The sequence below is a fragment of the Schistocerca piceifrons genome, chromosome 1 (genome assembly GCF_021461385.2).
Source record: "Schistocerca piceifrons isolate TAMUIC-IGC-003096 chromosome 1, iqSchPice1.1, whole genome shotgun sequence".
NCBI classification, from domain to species: domain Eukaryota; kingdom Metazoa; phylum Arthropoda; class Insecta; order Orthoptera; family Acrididae; genus Schistocerca; species Schistocerca piceifrons.
The window spans coordinates 1239664662-1239678101 of NC_060138.1; the positions used below are offsets into that span (position 1 = coordinate 1239664662).

The following is a 13440-nucleotide window of genomic DNA, read 5'->3' on the forward strand; positions in this document are numbered from 1 at the left end:
TTCTCAGAGAAGATTTCAAACACCGAGTGTGTTTGCTTATCACTTTAAATCTATGATAATGTGATATTCCTACATTTCTTCTTAAAGGCAATGACTAGTGAACATACTACCAAGTGCTAAATACAGAATTGACGGGCTCAGCAGTAAACAATGGTAAGGGACAGTCTGCGAGAAACAGAGATATTAATTGTAAAATGTCAGAATGACATGTTTCATTCATATTAGTAAAAAGTTCTACGAAAAACCAATAGATGGCACCATTTTGCCAAATTTCAGACTTCGCTGGTTCACTACCCAAAAAAGTTGTAGTAGGACTTATCCTTAAAATGAGTAGCCAGATGCTTCTTTTTTAGTTAAGGATTGGAAGTTTACCAGGCTTTAATCTTGTCTTTAAGATCCTACAAGTAGTGACAATGATGAAGCAGACACTAAACATGTTAATGATCAACAGAGCATATAGAAAGAATGAAAGAGGCTAAAATGTCGCAGTGTGCAAGAGCAGATGAAGAAAACTAGGAATGAAGGAAAGCAGTATGTACAAAGTACAGAGGTAAGGGTAATGTTGTTGAAGGAAAAAGGACAGACCCACCATGCAAATGCCCTAAAAAATGTTTCCAGCTTGTCAATGAAGTACATAAACAAACAATATTTCAAAATATCCGGGAAATGAATTACTACGATACTCAAAATTCTTACCTACAAGGTTGCTTGCGATCAAAAACTGTTATCCAAAAGAAGACTAAACAAGAGATATCTAGACGCAGTCACACAATTCTATATACAGTGAAAACTGTCAGAAAGGATATCATTGTTTGCACAATTGCATTCATGGACTTCAGAAAAATAGAGGGCGAGTAGAGAATATCATGAAATGATTGAAAAATTGTGCCATTTCACCTACTTCTAATGGCAGAGCTAAGCAGACCAGTCATCCTAGAAAATATTCAAATGAAAGCATTTATTGACGAACTTCCAAAGTACAGGAGTCACCCCAGTCGAAAAGATTCATTGCAAGAGCACTTAAGTATGGAATATTCCCTGCAGCTCTGTTATGACAAGTACGTCAAGGAATGTTAGTCGGCAAGCAAAAGTTCTATTTCTATAGACAAATTTCGATGAATATTTACTGAGGAATTCAATATAAGTTTCAAGATGCCTAAAATGGACCCCTGTCAACAATGTGATTCAATTTATGTAGCAATCAAGCATGCTGAGAACTGTAAAAACAAAACTGTACTATATTCATTGTGAATAAAGCAGGAGATTCACCATCAAAAAGCAGAAGCTGGGTAATCTGCAATATGTGAAGCAATGAAAGTAGCAAAACAAAATCAAAATAATCATGTAATCATGTTTGATTTGCAATAGACACTACCCACACCTAATCTGACTGGGTCAACGTTTTATAAGCATAAAATATGGTGCTGTAATTTTAGGACTGGGGAGAAGAGAAGTTTGTGGCACAACTTGACTAGAAGAAGGGATCGGTTGGTAGGACATGTGTTGAGGCATCAAGGGATCACTAGTTTAGTATTGGAGGGCAGCGTGGAGGGTAAAAATCGTAGAGGGAGACCAAGAGATGAATACACTAAGCAGATTCAGAAGGATGTAGGCTGCAGTAGGTACTGGGAGACGAAGAAGCTTGCACAGGATAGAGCAGCATGGAGAGCTGCATCAAACCAGTCTCAGGACTGAAGACAACAACAACAATTTTAGTGTCCATTCTTGTGCAGATAGCCAAGGACATTTTTTTCTCTGGGGTGAAGCAACAGCTAAAAGGGGACCAGTTGAAATAGCAAGCTGTTTAAAGATGTATTTCGAAAAGAAAGACATCAAAGGTGAAAAGTTGATTGCGTTTTCCGACAGCTGTAGTGGACAAAACAAGAATTGGACCTTAGTGGCATTTTGGCTCTACCTGTTAAGGTCTGGTTGTTTCAGATACATTGAGCACATCTTTCCTCAGGCTGGACATAGCTGGCTACCTAGTGACAGAGACTTTTTTCTCAGGTGGAGAAAAATGTCACCTCACATTATCAAAGTGTGTGTGGACTTTATCATTGGGAAGTAATTCTAAGAACATCCCAGCGAAATAAGCCATTCAAGGTAACTCATATGACTCAAGAATGTTTCTGCAGCTTCTCTGCACTGAAACAGCTACTCCATAAACCACAAGCGTCAACTGCTCAAAGCAAATTCAGTATTAGGAATTGCATTCAACTCGTATTTTCTGCTGAGCTACAAAGTCCCACCCCAACATTAATGTTCAGTGATACATACAATGGTTGCCTAGAATCTGTTACCCTATCAAAACATGGAAGACCTGCAAGCAGTTCTTTCCTCACAGAGCTTAAACTGAAATAATCTGGACCTCTTCCTACTAAAGGAGACAAGCTAAGAGACATTCTCTCAAGCTTAAAATGGATACCTCCTGTATATCATGATTGGTATGACTCACTCCAACCAGAAGGAGGGTACTGCCCTTCAGCAAAAAGAAGATGAAGAAGAAAGACAGACAATCATGTAATGAGAAAACAATGTTTTAAGTAAAATAACAATGTTAAGTAAATGCATTGAGAATAAAATGTTTTCACGTAAAAAATGTTAAGAAAGTGTGTTGAAACTACAATGTTTTGAGTAAATAATGTTAAGTACATGTTTTTGAAATTTTGAAATTTTTTTTGAGTTGATATTACATACTAAAAATATGTAACTACTGACACTGTGTAATAAAGCAATGCTGCACCCGAAGGAAAAAAAATTATTTTGTATGTATTTCAGATATCTGATTTATGGGATTTTATTAAAATATTTGTGGTGCATTTTCTCAGAACTACTGATTTGTCCCTTACCATTTTTTACTGCCGAGCCCTTCAATTTTCAAGTACAGTGATCTAAAGTGCCTTTACTATAAGGTACGTCCCTCACAGTTCTATTTTAGGCCAATTCTGGGCATATGTTATATAAACAATTCATTAAGTTTCTTTACTTTGTTCAAAATTTGTTTAGAATTGACAGCTATGAATAATGCAGTGGGGTAAGGCTCCTGAGAAAGGCATGGCATTCATTCAGTCTATCTCACGAGACCTATAGCTACAGCAACCACCCACAGTTGCCAAACATTCACCTCCCACCACTACAACATTTGCTACTTGCACTATACTTCAGATTCAAGCAGCATGTTGTCCTGTGGTCTCAGTCTGTACCTGCTGAGATTTTGATTGTTTTCATTTCTTACAGTTGTGATACCTGTTATTACTATTGCTCATTGTGTGATACTGAACAATACCACGAAGCAAGATCATCAAATGTTATTTAGTGGAACTGTTAGATGTCTTTCTCTTGGCCAGCAGATTGCTGTTGGTCAGTTACATGTTCCATAGATCATTTGAACAATTCTTTTGTCAAAATCATTTGGAACGAGCCAATTTACAGGATATATATACATGATTACTGTTAACATTAATGAACTGAACATGTTATATTATTTATACTCATGCAACCAAACTTAAAAAATGGTCTGCTTTTATTTTTTTTTTTCCTTTTTTAATAGAAATACATCAGTGGAATTGAAGTTGTTGTCCAGGAAAATGATTTTAAATTAGATTTAAAACATGCTTCGCTACCTGCACATTATGAAGATCATGCGAGTGAAATGATTTCCACATTACATGCCACACCATCAACAATTGTTCTGGATAATGGTCAAACCATTCAGCTGTTGTTCAAATAACTAACATGAATGCAGCCAGCCACATAATATCTCCAACAACTGCTGACATTTAAACAGATGCACATCCCATCATTTTCAAGGCACAAACACAATGAGAGCACTATGCAAGGGAATTTAAATCCTTGGCAGGCACGGCTACGCCATCCAAGATCAGCATGGCATCGGCATCGGCAGAAAAAAACGCGCTCACGCGCACACGCACGCGCACACACACACACAATAAATAACTACTGCCACCACACAATCAAAGATGAATAATGTCAGAAGTTATCAGTAGTGATTACTAATTTCTAACAAGTGAGTAAATGGTAAAGTGAGTGCTCCTCTAACCTCACATCGCACACAAAAGTTTTCCCAACAGGTGATTCACCTGGTGGACTTGGTCCTTTTGACAAGTAAATAAAAGGTGCTTGAGAAAAGTTTTAAGTAAGTTCTGTCCCACCCTCTATTACAGAAATGACTGGATGTAATGAAAATAGATATTAAATAAGATCTGCCCCAGACTCTATTAGAAAAACAACTGGATGCAATGAAAGTAGATATAGAATATGCTTTAATTAAAGATATCAGTGCAAAACATTTAGCTGCTCATGCAATAAAGAAAGGGACAACATTTGAATGTGGCACCACACAGGCTAATGATTTTTACTCTCTCAACAATTTTAAAGAGAAATTACAACTGCCTGATATCATTGCCATGAAATCAGATAAAAACAACAGTACTTTTGTACAAGTGTTGTTATGTGGATAAATTTAATGATTTCCTGAGTCCCAGATGGTTCTAGGTTCTTCTTAAAGATCCTACTAAACTATTCAAAGGTGATACTAAATGTGTAGCGAACTCATGTAAAAGCATGTTTTCTAATTTTGAATCAAAGCTGTCAATTACTATGTCCTAAACTACATAAGCAAGGTGTTCCCATTCATACAGTTATATCATCGTTTACTGCTCCACCTTACAAACTGACTAGTAAATTGGACACCGTAATTAAAAGCAAGACTAAATTCAAATCAAGGTGTGGTATTTCAAATTAAATGGATTTTGTAAATAAGAGGTCTACCTATCTCACATAGTGCTAACTAAACTAGTATCCTTTATTGTCTACAGTTTGTTTTCCAACACACCAATATGGTAATGTGTTGATATTCTGAGAGAGTTGATGTACAGATCTAATATCAACCCTGTGGAACTGAATGACTTAAGACTGGACACTCAGACATTTTTAGCACAAAACTATTTCCAGTTCCAAGGTACTCTGTGCAAACAGTTGTATGGTTTAGCTATGGGGATACATCTTCGTCCACTTTTGACTGAAATTTTCATGAACCCATTCTGAAAAACATTTTTTGAGTAAGGAACCTTAAAGTGCAAATATTAAATACTGACTGAGATATGTGGAAGATGTACTTTGTATGTGGAGAGGCACTACAACACATCTTAACACATTTTCACATAACTTAAACAGTCAACATAAAAATATTCAGTTCACAATGGACACCGGCTACAAATCCATAAACTTCCTAGATCTCATTATTGACATCATAACACAGACACATTGTTTGAAAATTTATAGAAAAGCTGCAATTGCTCACAACATCCAGTAATACACGAACATGCAGCTTTCACCCAACAAGGAACAAAAATTTCACATCGAACAAAAAGTTCAATAAAATTCATTGACTCAACCAATGACTACAACCCTGTCCTGAATGACCACATCTTGCTAAAGAACCAAAAAATGAAAATTATACCCCTTATCTACGCTCCCTCTGCTGCCCCTTCCACTGTCAGCAGGAAGTGGTGTACAACACCATACTTAGGAAGATATTAGAGTGCACTAAAAAACACTGAAGTCTTATGACTAGAGGATTTCCTACTATGTCAAGCACACAAAAGCCCAGTTCTATATTGGCCAACCAGGCAGAGACATAGCAACTAGGCTGGCTGAACATTAACACAGCTGGAGGTCACAGAATTATGATTCCACACTTGCTGAGCATGTACTTAGTGAGGGCCACAACTACTACCAACAGTTCCATGTCCTCCTCTTAGCAAATAAAGGCCTAAAACTCAACCTGTTGGAAGCCTTGGAAATCAACATACTTCTAGTCCAAAGGCCTGATTTAATGTTAAATCACCGAACACAGTTTAAAATTTCCCCTCTTCTAAACTTCACACAATCCTCTCAATTTGTCATTACTTCCCACACTGTCTATTCCTCCAATTTCCTGAGAAGAATCAGTTAACATGAGTAAGCAGCTTTAACTCTGTCTCTCTGTTGTTTGACCAGTGAGCGAGAGAGACAACAAGTTCAAAGTAGAGTTCAAGCAAAACATCTGTCTCTATTTATAAGGTCACTTCTGTTGATGATAAGACACCTACTACTGGATAGCAAAAAGAGGAAATGACTGACTGGTTTCAGAGTCACATTGTTGAAATATGTGATAATCTTAAAAATGTGAAGCTTGTCACACAATAAACCATGATTAATCAGATATGAAATCAACAAGCTGGCAAAATCACATGTGGTTATGGTCATTAAGATGCCACATTGTCACTGTCATTTCATCCCAACAGAACTGATATAGGCCCAAACTTAAAGTTCAGTTACCAGTAGTAATAAAATAATTACTTGTCTGCAGATGAGACACTCAGCAATGAAGCTGTTAAGAAAGTTATCTCTGAAGAGTGGAAGAAAGCCATGAATCATAAGCAGTGCTTCAAGGAAAAAACATTACAAAATTAGGCAATTTTATAAAGTTTGTAGATTAAGAGATTGTGTTGTTAAATAAAACCAATACAAGTTTCAATTTAATCATCTGCGACTGTGACAAAAATAATGTCATTAGATCTTTTCCATTATCAACACATAAAAGATGCCCTTGACAGTTCGGGGGGTGCACTACACAAAGGAAGCAGCTATTCAGATAGCAGAGTACATGTTGAGTGCACATGAGGGTTTTTTAGGCTAGGCAGTAGTTTGAGGCACTTGGATGAAAATTCGCCATTTTTTACGCACCATGGAAAGTCAAATGGCTTTTGGAATATACAAACTTCAACTGTCATAATTTTATCAGTAAGCTGCCAAAATCTTTGTAATAAAGTTCCTGAATTTACTGCTCTCCAGGAGGTCTCTAACAATCAAATAATTCTCTGGACCAAGAACTGGCTGGAACAGGACGGATTCATTGCTATTGACAAAATAATGCCTCTATTGATGTTGAAGTTGAGTGTGACAGTGAAGTTATCTGGCTGCATATAGGTGAAACCAAGTTAATTGTTGGATTTTTTAGCAGCCACCAGATTCTACTGTGACAGTTCTAGAGTCATTCAGAGAAAATTTAACCTACCAATTACAGACTGAGATGTTTATGGATTCATTGTGGGGACACAGACAGACAGTCGCACGATGTGCTTTAGAGCAAATTTTCTGAAAACTGTCTTGAGCAGCTGGCTCAACTGCCTATACACAATGAGAATATCTTGGACCTTGCAGCTACAAATAGGCCAGACCTTATCAACAATGTCAACATAAAAATGGGGATTAGCAATCATCATACCATTATACCTACTACATTTACAAAAGTTAATAGGTCAGTCAAGAAGGTTTCTGCTAGACAGAGCAGATAAGCAGTTGTTAGCATCCCACTTAGACAGTGAACTGACATCACTTAGTTCCAGTAAGATAAATATAGTGGAATTATGGGCAAAGTTTAAGCAGATTGGAAATTGTGGTCTGAGATTTATGTGCCTAGTAAGTGGATAAAGGATAGAAAAGACCCACCACAGTAGATCTATGCACAAAGCATACGACAACTACCACTGTCACACCTTTGCAAAAGATCTGGCAGAGAACCTGAGAAAGTTCTGGTTTTACATAATATTGCTAAGTAGGTCTATGGCTTCCATTTAGTCCCTTGTTGACCAGTCGGGTGTGGCAGCAAAATGAAAGCCGAAATTTTGAACTTCATATTCAAGAAATCATTCACACAGGAGAATCAAATAAACATACCATTATTTGAATATCACACAGACTCCCATATGGATGACATAGTAATAAGCATGCCTGGCACAGACAAACAACTGAAAGATTTGAAAGCAAATAAACCAGCAGGTCTGGATGGAATCCCAATTCGATTTCACAAAGAGTACTCTAAGGCATTGGCCCCTTACCTAGCCTGCATTTACCATGAATCTCTCACCCAGCACAAAGCCCCAAGGGACAAGAAAAAAGCGCAGGTGAGTATAGTATGTAAGAAAGGTAACAGAATGGACCCACAAAATTACAGACCAATATCCTTAACTTCTGTCTGCTGCATAATCCTTGTAAATGTTCTCTTTTCAAATATAATAAACTTTCTAGGGACTGAGAAGCTTACATCCACAAATCAGCATGGTTTTAGAAAGCATCACTCGTGCGAAACTCAGTTTGCCCTTTTCTCACATGATATACTCCGGACAATGGGTAAAAGGCAACAGGCAGATTCCATATTTCTAGAGTCCTGGAAAGCATTTGATGCAGTGCCCCATTACAGGCTTTTAATGAAGGTACAAGCATATGGAATTACAGGACACTCATGTGACCTATTCTTGAATACTGCTTGAGAGTTTGGAATCCATACCAGGTCAAATTCAAGGAAGGTATAGAAGAAATTCAGAGGCAGGCTGCTAGATTTGTTACCCGTAGTTTCGAATAACACGTAAGTGTTATGGAGATGCTTCAGGAACTGAAATGGGAATCCTGAGGTGAAGGAACTCAAATGGGAATCCCTAGAGGGAAGGCAATGTTCTTTTCAAGAAACACTATTGAGAACATTTAGAGAACCAGCAATTGAAGCTGGTTGCCAAATGATTCTATTGCCACCAACATACATTGCACCTAAGGATCACAAAGATACAACACATTAGAGCTCATGTGGAGGCATACGGACAGTTGTTTTCCTCATTCTATCTGTGGGTGGAATGGGGAACGAAATGGCTAGTAGTGGTATAGGGTACATTCCTCCATGCACCGTACAGTGGCTTCTGGAGTATCTACGTAGTTGTAGATGTAGGTCCAGCTGAATGTTTGGAGTGTGCTGTTTAAGTTCTTGCAGAGCAAACTAATATTTTCAGCAACATGGGATAATTGCTACATTCAGCAGAGATGCTGAGTCACAGATAGGCATAACACAAACACAAACACACACACACACACAAATGCAACTCACACACAGATCACCACAGTCTCTGGCAGCTGCAGGCAGACTACCATTGTTTAAACTAATATTTTCATAAGTTTTGGCTGTTATCAGCATCTGAGTCCACATGAAAAGAAATCTATCTTATTGTTTGCTATATAACTACTGCAGTTCTGAGAGAGTAAATTTTGTATTGCTTTTCTTCTTTCTTCCAAATCTAGATTAGTTTTCTCACCAACACGAATGGATGTAAATTTTTCTGTTATGTTAGAAATAGATAGAAACATAGATAAAAAAATGTAATAACAGGTTAACTATAAACCTAACAATCTGAATCTCGTAATGAAACTATGTTGGTGATCCCTGAGCTTTGACACATGTTCTGGTTTGGAGCAGATTAAAATATGACATCTTCTCAAGATTTTCTTCACATAATGTGCTGAACAGAGCAACATGGAGAGTTGCATCAAAGTAGTCTTCAGACTGAATACCACAACAACAATGTGTTCAACTAAATTCAATGATACTGTTTCAGCATCACAAAACTTCATTAATGCCATCAGGTAATGAATTTTTGTAAACTTTCCATATATGACAATAAAAATTTCTTGCTGTAAATAGATCTAAAATCAAAACGCGATGCACAATGACACCATTTTGTCTGTATGTTGAATAGTTTGTGAATTTGGGCAATTTGAATCAAATGTAAGAGTACACGAATGTTCTGTACATGACATATGAACTCTACTTCGTCTACATGCTCCTGCCCAAGTGTCAGTCCTAAAGTACTTGCAGATTACACACATTTGCTGGGTCACTAGGTATGGCAGTACCACATGTGGTGGTGTTGGGCAAAGAGTTTGGCTTTCAGCTTCACATGTCATCATCAGGTGTCATCAAATGATCATAAAGATTAGATTAGATTCAGTTTTCGTTCCAAAGACCCAAAAAATGAAATGATTCTCGTGGGTGTGGAACATGTCAGAAAGTATAACATAAAAACATAAAACATTTGAATATATATACTTACTACCCTGATCATCTGTCAGGAGATAGTCGAAAATAAGTTAATACTTTGCAGTAAACTGGGATAGCTAATAATTACAGAATTAACACACTGTCAGAATGAGACACTGTTATCCACTATTAATAAATTTATCACAAGCAAAATACCTAATCTTGACTGTTGTAACCAATTGTCAAAACTGAACTCTAAGAGATATTTTTACTTCAGCTGACTTAACAGTCCCTGTTAAGATATTCATCTACGGAGTAGAAGGAGTTGCCTATCAAAAAGTCTTTCAAACTCTGTTTAAACTGTACTTTATCTGAAACCAAGTTTTTAATGGTTGCTGGCAATTTATTAAAAATATGTGTTCCTGAATATTAGACCCCTTTTTGGACCAAGGTAAGTGATTTTAGGCCTTTATGTAGATTCTTCTTATTCCTTGTATTGATACTGTGTACTCAGCTATTGGTTGGAAATTGAGATGTATTACTTGCAACAAATTTCATTAAGGAATAAATATACTGAGAAGCAGTGCTTAGAATACAAAGTTCCTTGAACAGGTTTCTATAAGATGTTCTTGAATTTACACCACAAATGATTCTTATCACACATTTTGCATCCTAAAAACTTTTGCTCGGTTTGATGAGTTGCCCCAGAATATGATCCCATATGACACAACAGAATGAAAGTAAGCAACGTATGCAAGTTTTTTTATATTGATATCTCCTACATCTGACATCACTCTCACGGCAAATACACACGTGTGAATCTTCAAACTTTCCTGGCGGATGTGTTGTAAATAGTCTTCATAGGTTTGTGGTGGCAAACCCGTGAAGACTATTTACAAATACAGACTTGTTTAGGCACTTAAACAATTCTGTGGTACGTCACTCCCAAGTGAATTTATTATCGAGTTGTAATCTCAGAAATTTAACACTGTCAACCTCATCAATCTGCATGTCTTCATACGTTATACTCATGTTGGACGGAAAATACAGGTTCTGAACTGCATATAGTGGGTCTTCTCAAAGTTTAATGGCGAAGAATTAGCTTTAAACCACTTATTAATGTCAGTGAAAATTTGATTAGCAGCTATTTCTAAATCTGTACTTGACTTGCTACTTATTGCAATTTTTGTATCATCTGCAAACAAAACAAATTTAGCATCTGGCAATGTAAAAGATGAGAGGTCATTAATATACACAAGAAAAAGCAATGGACTCAACATGAAACCTCGAGGAAGACCACATGTAATTAATGAAGAGCGCACAGGTATTTCGCTACGACACCATTGTTTCCTGTTAGATAAATAACACTCAAACCATTTTGCAGCATTGCTGGTGACACCATAATATTCTAATTTACTTAGGACAATGCTGCGATTCACACAGTCAAAGGCTTTTGACAGGTCACAGAAAATGCCAGTAGCCTGTAATTTATTATCTAATGAATTAAGTACATTCTCACTGCAAGTGTAAATAGCTTTCTCTAAATCAGAATCCTTCAGAAATCCAAACTGTGACTCGGACAATATATCATTTGCAGTTGGATGCTTAAGGAGGTGCTGGAACACAACCTTTTCAAATATTTTTGAGAAAGCCGGCAAAAGTGAAATTGGTCGATAGTTTGATGGTATCTCTTTATCCCCCTTCTTGTAAAGAGGCTTAACTTCAGCATATTTTAGCCAGTTTGGAAATGTTTTGCTGATAAGAGATTGATTACACAAATAACTTAAGACAGAACTTAACTCACACGAGCACTCTTTGATTAACGTTGTCGATATGTTATCGTATCTGCTGGAATACTTTGATTTTAAGGATTTTATGATGGATGCTACTTCTTTGGTATATGTGAGTGTCATTTCCATTTTACTTGAGTTATTTTTGAAGACTGGTCTCAAATACCCCATTGCGCTGTTCACTGAACCTGATAACCCCAAGCTGTCAGTAACAGAAATGAAGTACTTGTTTAAGAGGTTTGCAACACTAACTGTACTTGTTACCAAAGTTTCATTTACTTTTAGAGCTATTTGTTCCTCTTTCTTTTTGGCCCCACCTGTCTCTGTCTTCACAATATCCCATAAAGTTTTTATTTTGTTACCTCACGTAATTATCTTTTTCTCATTATAAAGCTGCTTCGATTTCTGGATTACCTGCTACAATATTTTGCAGCATTACAATTCTAACCTCAGAGCTGTTCCTAGATAGCAGGTAGAGTCCCCTTTTTGTCCCACATGATATCTTTATTCCCTGTGTAATCTACAGTTTATTTTTTGACTTCTGGGTGAGTTGAGTTACCTTTGGGGGAAAAAAAATCTCAAAAGTGGAGGCAACTTTATTAATGAATGCTTTGTCTTTTCCATTTGAGTCAGATGTAAACAACTATCCAGTCCATGTCTTTGAGCAATTTCCTGAATTTCTCAATTTTTTACTTATTTATTACCCTCCTGTACTCAGATTTAATAGATTTTTTTATCCTGACAAGTTTCAACATTTAACACAAAATGCTGCATGTCATGATCAGATAGCCCATTTACTATTGGTTTTGTGATATGACCTCTTTCCCTAGATTTGTCTACAAAGACATTATCAGTAGCAGTCTCAGAGCATTTACATATCCTAGTAGCAAAGTTCACAGTAGGAACTAAATTGAATGATAGTGTTATTGACTGCAATAATTGTTCGCTGACAGAGCTTTTCAATAAATCCACATTAAAATCTCAAGTAACCACTATTTCCTTGTTTTTTTTTTTTTTTTTTTTTTTTTTTTGCTATGAGGTGAGACAGCAGAGCTTCCAGATTTTTTTATGAAGAGGTTAAACTTCCCTGAAGGATATCTGTATATACCTACTGTTATAAAGGACTTGTTATGAAATACTACTTCTGCTGCACGAGCTTCTAAGTGCTGCTCTGAGAAAAACTTACAATCTTGAAATCAAAACAGTTTCTATCAAATATGGCAACTCCTCCTTTCTCCATATTTTCTCTACAGAAATAAGAAGCTAACTTGAATCCTGTAACATTTAACATATCTATACCAGTGGTCACATGATGTTCACAGAAGCAGATTATATCAACTGGTTTGCTCAACTCTAATTCTTCAACACAAATAAGCAACTCATTGAGCTTACCCCTTAGTCCTCAGATATTCTGATGCAATAGTGATAGCTGATTTTGTGCACTGGCTGAATTACAACTGGATGAACCTAGTTTGCCTGTCAATTTTTGAGTATCTTTAGTTTCAATTGGAGGCTGTCTGCATGAATTGCGTACATTAAAATTTGCTTTCTGGCTGCCTGTTTTATCAATGTGGATGTCATTTTCAGCTTGTCTCTGAACAACTCTTGTTTCTGTCCTTCCTACCCCTATAAAAGTGCTGATCTGTCACTTGTAACCATTGGTTCTTTATCACTTGTGACAGTCGCCCCCCTTAAGTTATTTGCTACTAGCCCAGACAGTTTTCCCTTTCCTTTCCTGCTGAGTTGAAGCCATGCCTAGTATAGTCCCACCTGCTGATAAAG

The 13440-nt window shown here is 36.8% G+C and overlaps 1 protein-coding gene across 4 annotated transcripts in view; it reads right to left on the bottom strand.

The window, feature by feature from the left end:
• Positions 1-13440, bottom strand: part of LOC124803155 (probable ATP-dependent RNA helicase DDX56) — a 107466-nt gene that overhangs the window by 62471 nt on the left and 31555 nt on the right. The gene's annotated exons all lie outside the window — the stretch shown is intronic.